We start from the raw sequence: 15,261 nt of genomic DNA on the forward strand, positions 1-15,261 counted from the left end.
GCCAGGGCAATCACGCAGGAGAAAGAAATAAAGGGTATTGAAACAGGAAAAGAGGAAGTCAAATCGTCCCTGTTTGCAGATGACATGATTGCATATTTAGAAAACCCCATCGTCTCAGCCCAAAATCTCCTTAAGCTGATAAGCAACTTCAGCAAAGTCTCAGGATACAAAATCAATGTGCAAAAATCACAAGCATTCTTACACACCAATAACAGACTGAGAGCCAAATCATGAGTGAACTCCCATTCACAATTGCTTCAAAGAGAATAAAATACCTAGGAATCCAACTTACCAGGGATGTGAAGGACCTCTTCAAGGAGAACTACAAACCACTGCTCAATGAAATAAAAGAGGACACAAACAAATGGAAGAACATTCCATGCTCATGGATAGGAAGAATCAATATTGTGAAAATGGCTGTACTGCCCTAGGCAATTTATAGATTCAATGCCACCCCATCAAGCTACCTATGACTTTCTTCACAGAACTGGAAAAAACTACTTTAAAGTTCATATGGAACCAAAAAAGAGCCCGCATTGCCAAGGCAATCCTAAGCCAAAAGAACAAAGCTGGAGGCATCACGCTACCTGACTTCAAACTATACTACAAGGCTACAGTAACCAGAACACCATGGTACTGGTACCAAAACAGAGATATAGACCAATGGAACAGAACAGAGCCCTCAGAAATAATACCACACATCTACAACCATCTGATCTTTGAAAAACCTGACAAAAACAAGAAATGGGGAAAGGATTCCCTATTTAAGAAATGGTGCTGAGAAAACTGGCTAGCCATATGGAGAAAGCTGAAACTGGATTCCTGCCTTATAACTTATACAAAAATTAATTCAAGATGGATTAAAGACTTAAACGTTAGACCTAAAACCATAAAAACCCTAGAAGAAAACCTAGGCAGTACCATTCAGGACCTAGGCATGGGCAAGGACTTCATGTCTAAAACACCAAAAGCAATGGCAACAAAAGCCAAAATTGACAAATGGGATCTAATTAAACTGAAGAGCTTCTGCACAGCAAAATAAACTACCATCAGAGTGAACAGGCAACCTACACAATGGGAGAAAATTTTTGCAATCTACTCATCTGACAAAGGGCTAATACCCAAAATCTACAAAGAACTCAAACAAATTTACAAGAAAAAAACAAACAACCCAATCAAAAAGTCGGCAAAGGATATGAACAGACACTTCTCAAAAGAAGACATTTATGTAGCCAACAGACACATGAAAAAATGCTCATCATCACTGGCCATCAGAGAAATGCAAATCAAAACCACAATGAGATACCATCTCACACCAGTTAGAATGGTGATCAGTAAAAAGTCAGGAAACAGCAGGTGCTGGAGGGGATGTGGAGAAACAGGAACACTTTTACACTGTTGGTGGGACTGTAAACTGGTTTAACCATTGTGGAAGACAGAGTAGCGATTCCTCAAGGATCTAGAACTAGAAATACCATTTGACCCAGCCATCCTATTACTGGGTATATACCCAAAGGATTATAAATCATGCTGCTATAACGACACATGCACATGTATGTTTATTGCGGCACTATTCACAATAGCAAAGACTTGGAACCAACCCAAATGCCCATCAATGATAGACTGGATTAAGAAAATGTGGCACATATACAGCATGGAATACTATGCAGCCATAAAAAAGATGAGTTCATGTCCTTTGTATGGACATTCCTTCGCAATACAGTCTACGTGCTACATGAAGCTGGTACATGCTACATGAAGCCGGAAACCATCATTCTCAGCAAACTATCGCAAGGACAAAAAACCAAACACTGCATGTTCTCACTCATAGGTGGGAATTGAACAATGAGAACACTTGGACACAGGAAGGGGAACATCACACACTGGGGCTGGTTGTGGGGTGGGGGAAGCGGGGAGGGATAGCATTGGGAGAGATACCTAATGTAAATGACGAGTTAATGGGTGTAGCATGCCAACATGGTGCATGTATACATATGTAACAAACCTGCACGTTGTGCACATGTACCCTAGAACTTAAAGCATAATTTTTTAAAAAGTACTATTAAAAAAGAAATAAAAAATTGTACCTATGTTATAAAGCATGGTTTGATTAAAAAAGAAAAAAAAGATCTGTTTCTAGGGCCAGGCTCAGTGGCTCATGCCTATAACCCCAGTGTTGTGGGGGGCCAAGGTACGAAGGTTGCTTGAAGCCAGGAGTTGGAGATCAGCCTGGGCAACATAGTGAGACCTGATCTCTACAAAAAATGTAAACAATAAAAATTATCCTAGCATGGTGAAACATTCCTGTAGTCCCAGCTACTTGGGGGATGGAGTGCAGACTAAGTTGGGAGGATTACTTGAGCCCAGGAGCTCAAGGCTATAGTGAGCTGTAACCACACCATTACACTCCAGCCTGGACAACAAAGCAAGACCCTGTCTCAAAAAAAAAATGCACCCTTAATCTTTAGAATTTGTCTCCATTTAATTCATCCTGCCTCTTGCCTTATTTTAAGCTCTTGTTATCCCATACTTGACCTTCTACTGTTTGGCTACATCCTGTCCTCTGCAAATAATCTGCCACTTTGCCACTGAAATGACCTTTCTAAAGACAAGCCCAAATTCTTTATGAAATTATGAAACAGCTCCTCTTTCAACTTTCAGAATAAGTTAATGATTGGTTTCTCACCTCCACTGGCAGCCTCATCTCCTAGCACTATTCCATGGGTATTCTCACCTCAACTCTACAGAATGCACTCCTGGACCCTTAAACACATCTGCACCTGCTGTTACATTCCTGTCCCTTCTGCTTGTCATTCTCTTCCTCACCTTGGTTTATCTAACTTTTACTCAACTTTTCAAAACCTCAGTATCCAAACATCACCTTATCCAGAGTGCGCTCCTTGAGGCCAGACTAAATTTCTTTTATTTATTTATATTTTTATTTTTTAGAAACAGGGTCTCGCCCTATCATAGGCTGGAGTACAGTGGTACAATCATAGCTCAGTGCAGCCTCGAGCACCTGGACTCAGGCGAGTCTCTTGCCTCAGGTTCCTGAGTAGCAAGCAGCCAGGACCATAGGCTTGCGCCAACACACCCAGCTAATTTTTAAAAAGTTCTTGTAGAAACGAGGTTTTCCCATGTTGCCCAGGCTGGTCTTGAACTTCTAGGCTTAAGGAATCCTCCTGTCTTGGCCTCCCAAAGTGTTGTGATTATAGGCAGAAGCCAATGCACCCAACCTAACTTGCTTTTAATAACAATTCATTTTAATTAGAAAAGCAATGCATGATCATTGTCAAGAACTTGGAAAACAAAAGCATAATCCCACTGAGAAGGATTACTATTATCATTTGGTCAAAGAGCCCAAAACTTAACTGATGGCAATAAAGGGGAAAAATAGACGGTTTATAAAATGGAACAATTACATGGTAAGCTTTGACCTTTTGTCAAAAGTCTACTTTTGGTTACCAAAAGTAGAAAGCAACCATAGTGTCCTTCAGTAGGTGAATGGATAAATAAACTGTGGTACATCCAGACAATGGAATATTATTCAGTGTTAAAAGGAAATGAGCTATTGTGCTCGCTTCCGCAGCACATATACTAAAATTGGAATGATAGAGATGATTAGCATGGCCCCTGTGCCAGGATGACATGCAAATTTGTGAAACATTCCATTAATTTAATTTTTTTATCTTAAATTTTTTAAATTAAAAAAAAAGGAAATGAGCTACCAAGCCATGAAAAGACACTGAGGAAACTTAAATGTATAATATATTACTACATGAAAGAAGCCAATCCGAAAAGGCTATATAGTATATGATTCCAACTCTATGACATTCCGGAAAAGGCAAAACTATGGAGACAGTAAAAAGATCCATGGTTGCCAGGGGTTAGTGAGGAGAGAGGGATGAAAGAGCAAAGCATAGAGGATTTTTAGGTCAGTGAAACTGCTCTGCATTATACTATAGGAGTGGATACATGTCATTATACATTTGTCCAAACTCATAGAATTTACAACACCAAGAGTGAGCCCTAATGTAAACTATGAACTTTGGGTGATTATAATGTGTCAACGTAGGTTCATCGACTGTAATAACTGTATCACTTTAGTGGGGAATGTTGATAGTAGGGGAGGTTGTGCATTTAAGGAAGCGGGGGGGCCTATGGGAAAATTCCACCTTCCACTAAATTTTGCTGTGAATCTAAAATTGCTCTAAAAAATGGAGTCAGGCCAGGTATGGTGGCTCATGCCTGTAATGCCAGTATTTTGGGAGGCTCAAGGCCAGCCTGAGCAACATAGCGAGACCCCCTTCTCTACAAAAATAAAAAAAAAACTGGCTGAGCATGATGGCACATGTCTGCAGTCCCAGCTACATGGGAGGCTGAGGCAGGAGGATCGCTTGAGCCCAGGAGGATGAGTCTGCAATGAGGCATGATCATGTTGCTGTATCCCAGCCTGGGTGACAGATGAGACCCTGTCTCTTTAAAAAAAAAAAAAAGAAGAAAGAAATTAGTCTGTTTTAAAAGGGCAGGGAGATGGACAGTGTAGGAAGAGCCTAAAGGAGACAAACAAGAATCCTCAATTTCATCATTAACGCAAGGACAAGCCATTGAAGGGCTTTGGGGAATGCAAGAATGACAGTCTCTGAATTACCTTTTAACATAATCACTTTGGCTGCTGCTTGAAGAACAGACTGGAGGGAATCATGGTGGGAGCTGGGAGAACAGAACAGAAAGATGTTAATGCAGTTTAGATTAGCTATTAAGGACTTAGGCTACAAGAAAGGCAGTAAAGATGGAAAGACGTGCTAAATTAAAAGTAATCTTTGGAGGGAAAATTGACAGGATGTAGCAATGGATCAAATGTGTGGGTTGAAAGAAAAGCAAGAATGATGTCAAAGTTTTGGGATAAGCAACTAGAAGCCATTTTCTAGATAAAGGGATGAACAAAGTTGAAGCTAGTTTGAAAAGCAGGATGAAGGTTCACCTTTGAGCACTTTAAGTCTGAAGCTCCTGGTAGTGCCTCACACTTAGTAGGTGGTCAGGTTGCTCGTCTGCTGTTGTTACTACTGTTTTTGTTATGAGCAGAATAGGGTAGGTGAAATACTAGACACATTCATTATTTTTTAAAAATATTTTTCAGAAGTCAAAAGAATAGATGCAGAATCCTATAATTTCCCTGCCATCCCTGTCTCACAACCTGTCACAGTGTCTTTTTAATTTTTTTTTTTCTTTTTGAGACAGTCTCGCTCTGTCACCCAGGCTGGAGTACAGTGGCATGATCTTGGCTCACCACAACCTCCACCTCCTGCGTTCAAGTGATTCTCCTGCCTCAGCCTCCCTAGTAGTTGGAATTACAGGCACACACCATCATACCCAGCTAATTTTTGTATTTTTAGTGGAGATGGGGTTTCACCATGTTGCCAGGCTGGTCTTGATCTCCTGACCTCAAGTGATCCACCCACCTCGGCCTCCCGAAGTGCTGGGATTACAGGGTGAGCCACCATACCCGGCCTAAAGTGTCTTGAATCCTTACACTCATTAAAAGCCACTGGGGTTTATGTCTCAGTCACACTCGTCACAACTCTGCAGAGACCACTCTGAAAAATCTGTTGGAATGCATTCATGTTAGTTTTCAGTAAATAAATCATTGTGCCCAAAGATCCAAAACAATGAATTAATTTGAATAAGAAAGCTTAATTTAATAAGAGACTCTCCAGTATTACTCTTCCAAAACAGTGGTTCTCAAAGTGTATTTCCCAGACCCACAGATTCAGGGTCTCCAGGGAACTTGTTAGAAATGCAAATCTTTGGGCCCCATCCCTTACCTACTGAATCAGAAACTCCGGGAGATGAGCCCAACACTCTGTTATCACAAGCCCTCCAGGTGACTCTGATGCTTGTTCAAGTTAGAGAATCACTAATCTATGGCCGGGCACGGTGGCTCATGCCTGTAATCCCAGCACTTTGAGACGCTGAGGCAGGTGAATCACCTGAGGTCAGGAGTTTGAGATCAGCCTGACCAACACGATGAAACCTCATCTGTACTAAAAATACAAAATTGGAATACAAATACAATTTTTATTTGTATTTGGTGTACAAAAATACAAAAGTGGGATTATAGGTGTAAACCACCGTACCTGGCCAATAGCAATATTTTCATCTGCATGAACAAAAGTACAGAAGAAAATGGTTCGGTTTATTGACAGCAGGTGTGGCACATCCACGAAGCAGGGGCTTGGGAGGCAAGTGTGCTTACCTGACAGATGCCACTGATACACATGTCCAAGGAGTCCGTGTTGCAACGAGTTCCATCCAGTACCTTAGGTGCCAGCTCCACCACCAAATTTTGTCCTCATGCATGACACTTGAGTGCACACGGAGCAGCAGGATCATTATATCATGGAAGCCATTCATAGTAACGCCCCGATACTGGACATCATTGTAGGCTGAGCACTGCCAGGCTCTGAAAGCTTCTGCATCTGGAGGGCAGTCCTGGGGGCAGGGGGAAAAGGCCACAGGCACATCACCCAGTGAGAGAGGCCAACAGAAGATGAAATCAGTTCACCAGAATCTCATGAGACCACACTCCACTTGCCTCTCTCTGGGAGTCACCTAATTCCCCCTTTTTTTTTTGATTCAAAGTTGAATGTATGCTATGAAATTCTACAGAGATCGCGGCAATAATTATTTATACAGGAGATTATCTCATTATTCTGATCACTCATCCACCCAGCTATTTTTTCCAGATAATTAGAGATTACAAGACTTAGATGCCAAACTTTGCCCTATTTTAACCATCTTGAATATAAATTTTCAAATGCATTATCTAATCTCCTTCCTTTTAAAACAAGGGAAACCAAATGCTTTTAATTTTTCCAGGTGATTCAAGGATTCAAATTCTTCATCAAAATTTAATTGTTATCCATGCCTTCAGGAGCCATTTCAATGTAAAGGATTATTAGCCCCAAACTGCTGTGCTCTGTGAGCACTTGTTGTTGTTTCTTTGTCACTGATTTTTTTTTTTTTTTTTTTTTGAGAAGGAGTGTCGCTCTGTCGCCAGGCTGGAGTGCAGTGGCTCGGCTCACTGCAACCTCTGCCTCCCGGGTTCAAGCGATTCTCCTGCCTCAGTACCCCCTGCACATCACCACACCCAGCTCATTTTTGTACTTTTAGTAGAGACGGGGTTTCACCACATTGGCCAGGATGTTCTGGATCTCCTGACCTCAAGATCCACCTGTGTCGGCCTCCCAAAGTGCTGGGATTAAAGGCATGAGCCACAGTGCCCAGCCTGTTGTGGTTGTTTTTAATTCATCTGTCTTTCCTCCCCTGTCAGGCTCCCTCCCATATCTTCACTGGTACCAAGTACCTGCCTTCAACTGGCTGTAGGATGGATGACAGAAAACATAGCTTGTTCAAATTCTGTCTACAACAAAAGCAAATAAATTCAAAGTAAATGCCTTCAGTTGCTCTCATAATAAAACATTTTTGTACAAATATTGATGACTCATTGGTCTTTCTACTAAATTACTGATTCTGCCCACCAGATATTTCCAAAGCAAGATACTAGTTGAGAAAAGTGTTACTTTACTCATCAAAAATCTACTTTTGATATGCAAACTTCATAATTAAAGAAAACAGATACGAAAAAGCAATATAGCCCCCAGGCGCCGTGGCTCACATCTGTAATCCCAGCACTTTGGGTGGCTGAGGCGGGCGGATCACCTGAGGTCAGGAGTTCCAGACCAGCCTGGCCAAAATGGTGAAATCCCGTCTCTATGAAAAATACAAGAATTAGCTGGGTGTGGTGGCGTATGCCTGTAGTCCCAGCTATTCATGAGGCTGAGGCAGGAGAATTGCTTGAACCCAGGAGGTGGAGGCTGCAGTGAGCCAAGATTGTGCCACTGCACTCCAGCCTGAGTGACAGAGCGAGACTCTATTCGCAAAAAAAAAAAAAAAAAAAAAAAAAAAAACACCATAAAGTATTCTTTTTTGTATTATGAAAGTAATAAATATTCATTCTAAAAACTTTGGAAAATAGTTTCTACTCAACAAAAGAATAAATAACATAGATCTTTTGTATCTAAATATTCACACAAATCTTGATTATTTACCAAGGACTTCTTTCTGGAAATAAAATTTCTGAGTCCAAGGTTATGCACATTTTATAGACTATTCAAAATATTGCAAAATTGCCCTCCATTATAATTTTCTAGTTTTTTTTCCAATCCAAAGTATAAAATATAACTTCATTGTTTTCATTTGCATTTTCTTTCTGAAATAGAGTCTTGCTTTGTCACCTAGGCTGGACCTCCCAGGTTCAAGTGATTCTCCTGTCTCAGCCTCTCAAGTAGCTGGGATTATAGGTGCCTGCCACCATGCCCGGCTAATTTCTTTTGTATTTTTCATAGAGATGGGGTTTCACCATGTTGGCCAGGCTGGTCTCAAACTTCTGACCTCAAGTGATTCACCCACCTCAGCCTCCCAAAGTGTTGGGATTACAGGTGTGAGCCACCGTGCCCAGCTTGCATTTTTCTTTTTATTGTTTAATATATTTTCATGTATGTTTGCTTTTTGTATTAATTCTTCAAAAATTTGTTTTATAGCCTTTATCCATTGGCATTTTTGTCTTTTTATTATTTTCAGCAGATGAAACTATTAAACTTCATAGTGAAATTATCAACTCTTTGTCATTTCTGTTGGAAATATTTTCCCCATTTCATTTTTTTTTTGGTACTTTGTAAAGTCAAAAAGTTTTACATTTTCATGTAGTCAGCTCTATTAATATTTCCCCTTAAGGTTTCTTTCTTTATTAATGGGCTTAGAAATGCTTTCCCACTCTGCTCTGAGAACAGATAAATACTTAAATGTATTTTCCTAGTTCCTTTCTAGATTAGCAGTCATATTTAACTATTTGTTATATTTGGAATTTATTTAGATGAATGGTTTAAGTCAGAAATCTAGCTTTATTTTTTTCCACAAATAGATATTTATAAATTATCAGCCAGGATTTTTAAATACAATTTTCCTCTTTTTGCTACTTGATGTTTGTCTTTTATTGTTTACACTTTTGGCCTTTATAAACTTCCTTAAATCCCTTTTGGAAGTAGATAGGGAATACATAGAATTAATTAATTAATTAACTAACATTCTTCTGAGATTAGTTGTATTACTTTGCTGTGAAACATTCCAAAATCCTATATGGCATCCACATTTTTGTTGTCTTAGCAAAATTAAACCAGATTACACTCATAGAAGCAAGTCAAACTGAAGAAGACTAAAACTGGATGACTTTTTCTTTAGTCAGGGTCTTACTCTGTCACCTAGGATGGAGCGCAGTGGCATGATCACAGCTCACTGCAGCCTCGACCTCCAGAGCTCAGGTGATCCTCCCACCTCAGCCTCCCAGGTAGCTAGGACTACAGGCACGCGCCACTACACCCAGCTAATTTTTTGTAGAGACAGTTTTGCCATGTTGCCCATGCTGGTCTCAAACTCCTGGGCTCAGGCAATCTGCCTGCCTTGGCCTCCCAAAGTACTGGGATTACAGGCATGAACCACCGTGCCAGGCCCGATGACTTTTCTCTGTTGAAATGAGGACTGTATCCTCCATCTGGCCATAGGAAGGATCATCAGTTATAAAATTACATCACCTCGTCTTCCTCCAGCCACGGCTAGTTTTCTCTATATCTCACTCTTTGAAACCAACCAAAGGAAAGTGTCTAAGAGAGCAGGATGCAAGCAACTTCTTTGCATTAGGCTCAATGGCAAGCATTCTCTAGGGACTGAATGTGCCGGCTAGCTAACTCTCAACTCCCTTAAATTCCATAAACCAATGAAGTTTCACAAAATTAACAAGAGTTAATTAGCGGAAGACACCTTAGGATGTCAGCCTCAGGGTGACCAGATTTGTACATGTGACCAGCCCCCTTGGCCCCAGCTGACTATCCAGAGGCAAACATCTGGTCCACACCAGGTCAATCTTTCCCAGAAATTTGGAATTGCAACAAAAGAGCTGGAGCTAAGAGAGCTAAGAACTCATATCAATCTGGGGTTGGACTGGCCATTTCTTTTATAAGATTCATGTTGAAGCAAAGCAAGCCAGTTCCCACAGCACAGAAGAATGAATTCGGTAAGAAAGCAGGAGGAAAGACAGTAAACTATGCATTTAAATAGGAATAAGTAACCTGTGTTCCTCATTTTCTGATTTCTGGCTCCAGGCCCTTAAGGTCTGCTTATGCTTAAATTCCCTTAAAACCCACATATCCATCCAGTGAATCCCCTTTGTCCTGAGCTAATCTAAGTGGACTTCTGTTCTTAGCACATGATGCTATCTGATTAAGGCAGCCTGATATCCGGATCATGCTTTTTAGTTTCCCAGGGATAATCACTGACATTCTCTTTTTACCACCACCCTTTGAACTAGGTAGGTCAGGATTGTTACCCTCACTCTACAAATGGAGAAAACTGTGACCTAGAAAGTTTTTAGCCACTAGTCCAAAGACACACACTAGGATATGACAAAGCCAAGACTGATTCTCAAAGTAAAAAGCACTCTATTACAGAATACTGCTTTCTAGTAAATGTGGGAGACACTGACTGCTTATATTAAATGCTTTCATTCACTTCACATTCTTCCAGTGTCAACACTAAGCTTGCCTAATCTGGCTCAGCTAGGTCCCACATCCCAGCTCAAGACAAGCTAGGGATTCTTGTGTCTTAAACAGTCTATTTGACATTTAGGGAGCAAAATGCCAAACATTCTTCTGCTTTCCTTTCCCTGAGAAGCATTTTTTTCATATCAGTTAAGTTGAAAACAACACTTATTTATGAAATATACTTGATGGGCTTTGCCCTAGGTCACATGCTAGAGAGAACACACACAAAAAAATATAATCCACCACTGTCATTCAATGAGCTTGTTATCTTATTGGAGATGTAGCTTCTATACACATGAAACACACTGAACAAGTGTTATCACTGGTATTTGTAGACTTAAAGTAGGAATGCAATGAAGGACATAGAATTGTTATCCAAGAGTTAAATTGTACAATTGATTAGATGAAGTTAATAAGAATAGATTCCATATCAGCAAGACTTGACTCTAACCTGATAGAAGTAATAAAAAGGAAGTGTCAGTCAGTGCAGGTAGCCAGTCTGGGAAGCTCAGAAAAGAAGAAAGAGGAGAAGAAGGATAGGAGGAAGAGAGAAGGGGAGGATGGAGAGGAGGAGAAGGGAAGAGAAAGGAAGAGGAGGTGGCTGCCACAGCCAACAAATGACAAAAGGCACCCATTTCCCAAACCATCTTGAAAACAAGGTCTCCTTCCCCTCCTAAAACCATGGGGATTTGTAAAACCTGGGGGCAACTTCTGTATAGAAGCCAGGAATGAAAGATTATCTAATAAACTGAGAATTTTTATGCAGGACAGACAGGCCATTACCTGAGATTATTTATATAGTAGAACTGGACCAAGCTTTCATGTGGATCGGACATTTAGGCAATCCCCCTCCCAATCCCCTCTCCCAATAACCAGCAAGTAGGGACTCAGGAGAAATAATATTGTTGCTACAAGCAAATTTTAAAATTTTATTTTAACTTCATATCCAAGTTGTACTATGAGCTAAATTTTGTGATTCTTTTATATAACAAATGACAACATTTCTAGCATAAAAATAAATTGTTGGTGGCCACTATAAGCTAGAGTTGGCAAATAAGGAATTGTGGAAAGGTGAAATCTCAGATGGATTTAAAGGATGGTGTGATGTAAACAGGACAAGATTTGGGAAACGACATAACAAAAGAGAAACAGCAGAAATAAGTTCGTTATCTATAAGGAGCAGTGTGCAGCCTTGTCCAGAAAGGGTGAAAGTTGGAAGTTTAAATAAGAGATAAATCTTACCTGAAGATAAGAAGGTCCTTGAATGCACGTGAGGAGATTTAAAAGCAATAAGGATCCACGGAGGGGACTAAAATATAAAAGATGGCATTTTAGGAACAGTAGAATCGCAAGATGGCCCGAAGCTCTGGAGACAGACATGAGAGGGGGTGACTCTTGCCCAGAGTAGGAGTAATGACAAGGAAAAAAAAAAGAACACCTTCAAGAGAAATACTGAATGGAAAACTGTCAGATTCCAGCCATTCATAGGATCCATGGTATGAGGGATCCTTCAAGGGTCACATCAAATGTCCCTTCTGTAAAGTCAAGAAGGAGCCCTGGGAGCCCCCTCTGCAAGTACACCAGGCCTCCCTCTGTGCTCATAGAAAAATGTGTTCAGGCTACAAAAACATCCTTACCAAATGATGATATACTTATCTTAAAATTATTTTCCCTTTGCCTCTTCCATCATTGCCTTTCATCCCATAAATCCTGCTATGAAAACATGACTCATCAGTGAATTCAGGTATCAGACCTCCCTGCTGAGATGCATGACTTCTCTTAGAAATTCTCCATTTGCTCCAAAATACCCCGATAAGGATAATTCTTTATCTAGGACTCAGGGGCCAGTCTCTGGTTATAAGGATATATGTTAAGTGCTGATCAGTGGGTTATGTGTGAAGACAGCAGTCACCCAGGAGCCATGGCACGTACGTACCCAGGCATGTTCTGTTCCATAATCTTGCAGGCCCAAAGCCCAAATCTCCATCTCCCCTGACAGAATGAACCCAAGGAGAGCCACTGAACCAAAGTCTGAATTCTCAGGGAGGGTGGTGTGGTCCTCATGACCTGGATATGTCTTCCACTCCTGCCATTTGAGGCATGATCTCCTGCACACCAGGGGTGGAATTTCTTCCTCTTCATCTATGTGCTGTGAAGGCATGTCCCTGTTACAACTAGGCTTCATAACAAAAGAACATTTTATCTTTTCTTGGGTGCCTGAATTTTTTTTCTTTAGTGTCTTCTGCTGAGGTGGGCAGAATTCTGAAATGCAACTGTCAGAGTCTGTCCTCGTTAAGCCGGATCCTCTCCTATGCTAGGGATCCAACCCAGGCTGCTGGAGTAGTAGAAAACCAATAGCCATGGAGGATTTCCTTTCTCTGACTCCCTTCAGTTGTGTTTCTTTCAATTAATTCCCTGCTCTTCCCTGATCTCTGACCCTTGCCAACTAAGATTATTTAGAAGGTTTGCCCTACAGTTCCAGAGTTAGATTTTCTACAATGGTATCTGGAAGTATAATGTCCCTCCAATACCACAGCAATTCTTGTGCTTATGTGTTGCCAAAAGCTACCATGCTTTAGCTACTGCTGTCTGCAGCATCATTTTATTATCTGACAAAGCTTACAGCCTTTCCATACTCTTGTACAGTGTAGTAGAGTGGTTAGGAGTGCACTCACCGAAACCTGACTGTCTGAGGTTAAATTCGGTTCTGTGACCTTGGACAGGTTACTTAAATCTCCTTTGTAAATGTGGAAATAAAAATAGCACATACTTCTCAGGGTTAGTGTGAGGATTACATTAATTTATTCATGAAATGGCACTTAGAATAATGCCTAGCATTCAGGAAGTACTTAATAAGTATGAGCTATTATTATTATTATTATTTCGGTTAAGTGTGAGGAAGTCAACACATATAGACAATAGCCCATGGTCTTAAGGCTGAGAGCCTGAGTCTTCAGACATTCCCATGGAGAAATAGAACCTTTAGCAATCTCTGGAATATGATCCAGTGTTAGATCTCCAAGGCTCACTGACAGAAACACCTCCTTCTCCATACAGCAGACTACTCTGATAGAGACTGAGTTTGGCCATTGATGATGACATCTCTTGGATGGGACTGAAAGACCCTGCTGTCCCTCAATACAGGGCTTTTATGGTCCTGGAAATATAGGTGTAGGCATGTTTGAATCAGGGGGCAAGTCTCCCTCAAAAGAACTCCTCATCTTAGAATCACTAAAGGCAACTTCCTTCAGAAGAGTGAATGACCATCCCCACTTCCAGGTAAAATGAACTCCACTAACCACTGAACTAGTGTGGCCAGTCTTCAGTAAGGCATTGCATGGCAGTGAGAAGGCAGTGAGAAGTTAACAGCAGGGGGATGCTCATCAGAACTTGGTCCTCTCTCCACTTGAGGTGGGGTGGGTTGCAGACTGGTCCCCACTCCTGCTATGGTGAGGTGGATATTTTGAGCCCCCAATTAATAAAGCAGGAAGCAGTTCAATTAATTACATGGAAAAAAAAGATGTAACCATATTCATACTCCAAGCTCATTGTGGTTACATCCACTTATGGCACTCAACGTGTTTGCAATGTTTCTATAGTATTTTCAGAAATATACTTGCATGATCTCTCCTGTGTAGGAATGGGCTCTTACAGATTATCAGCGCTGAAGCTGAGGCTTCATTTATGCACCTCTGGTTTGCAACACAGCTTAGGCATGCACAGCTGCAGATACTGTGGCACGTGGAGACAAAGGGATACTCTGGACACTTCCACTGTCACAACCTTCCCTTATTTCCCAAATAAGGAATTTTGTTGGAAATTCTGAGTTTGCAATGACAAGCATAGCAACTGATGCTACATTCTTATGAAACCTCTCTTAGGACTCTCTAAGGATTCCAACTCTGAGAACTAAAAAGGGCAGCACTTGCTTCTCCACCTCCTTCCTACCCTACCCCAAGCATCTATTTCTTACCAGCCTAGAAAGATTTCTGCCACATTCTCCCAGAGGGACCATAAATTAGAGACCACAGGTAACCCCCAAGGCCCAGAGAGCTTCAGGGGCATCATATCTTCACTCAAGTACACTAAAGTCCTAACCATTTCACCTAATGTGCATAATTTTAGCAGATTATATTTTATGTCTGTACTATGTGGCACAATACTCTAACACTTGTGTTGATAATAGATTCCTTTTTGGAATTAGCTAGAGCAGAGTGATACACACACAGAGAAACTCTAGAATGAGATCCTAAAATGTAACACCGTGATCTGGGGTTTAAAATAAATCGTTTTAAATAGTTTCACAACTTATTGCTGGAAATCATACTGTTTTGAAATTTGTTCTTGAATGACTACAAGGAAATTGTCAGACCAAAGAAAACTTTAGCTATCTATCCCACTGTGTTGGGCAAAATAATGCACCACCTTGGCCCACAAGATGTCCAGGACCTAACCTCTGGAACCTGCGACTATGTTACCTTACATGGCAAAAGGATCTTTGCACACATAACTAAAGTTAGAGACCTTGAGACAGAGAAATTATCTAGGATTATCTAGGTGGAAGAACAATGCCCAGCTGCAGTCACAGGAAGATATGACTACAGAA

The 15,261-nt window shown here is 40.9% G+C and overlaps 1 non-coding gene and 1 pseudogene across 1 annotated transcript; one reads left to right on the forward strand and one right to left on the reverse strand.

Moving 5' to 3' along the window:
* Nucleotides 1–15,261, reverse strand: part of LOC129053811 (ADAMTS-like protein 3) — a 128,137-nt pseudogene that overhangs the window by 77,229 nt on the left and 35,647 nt on the right.
* Nucleotides 3,574–3,678, forward strand: LOC129053853 (U6 spliceosomal RNA). Its single transcript, XR_008518600.1, has one exon. It is a non-coding gene; the product is annotated as a U6 spliceosomal RNA (small nuclear RNA).

Source organism: Pongo abelii, chromosome 16 (assembly GCF_028885655.2).
Source record: "Pongo abelii isolate AG06213 chromosome 16, NHGRI_mPonAbe1-v2.0_pri, whole genome shotgun sequence".
In the NCBI taxonomy this organism is placed as follows: Eukaryota; Metazoa; Chordata; class Mammalia; order Primates; family Hominidae; genus Pongo; species Pongo abelii.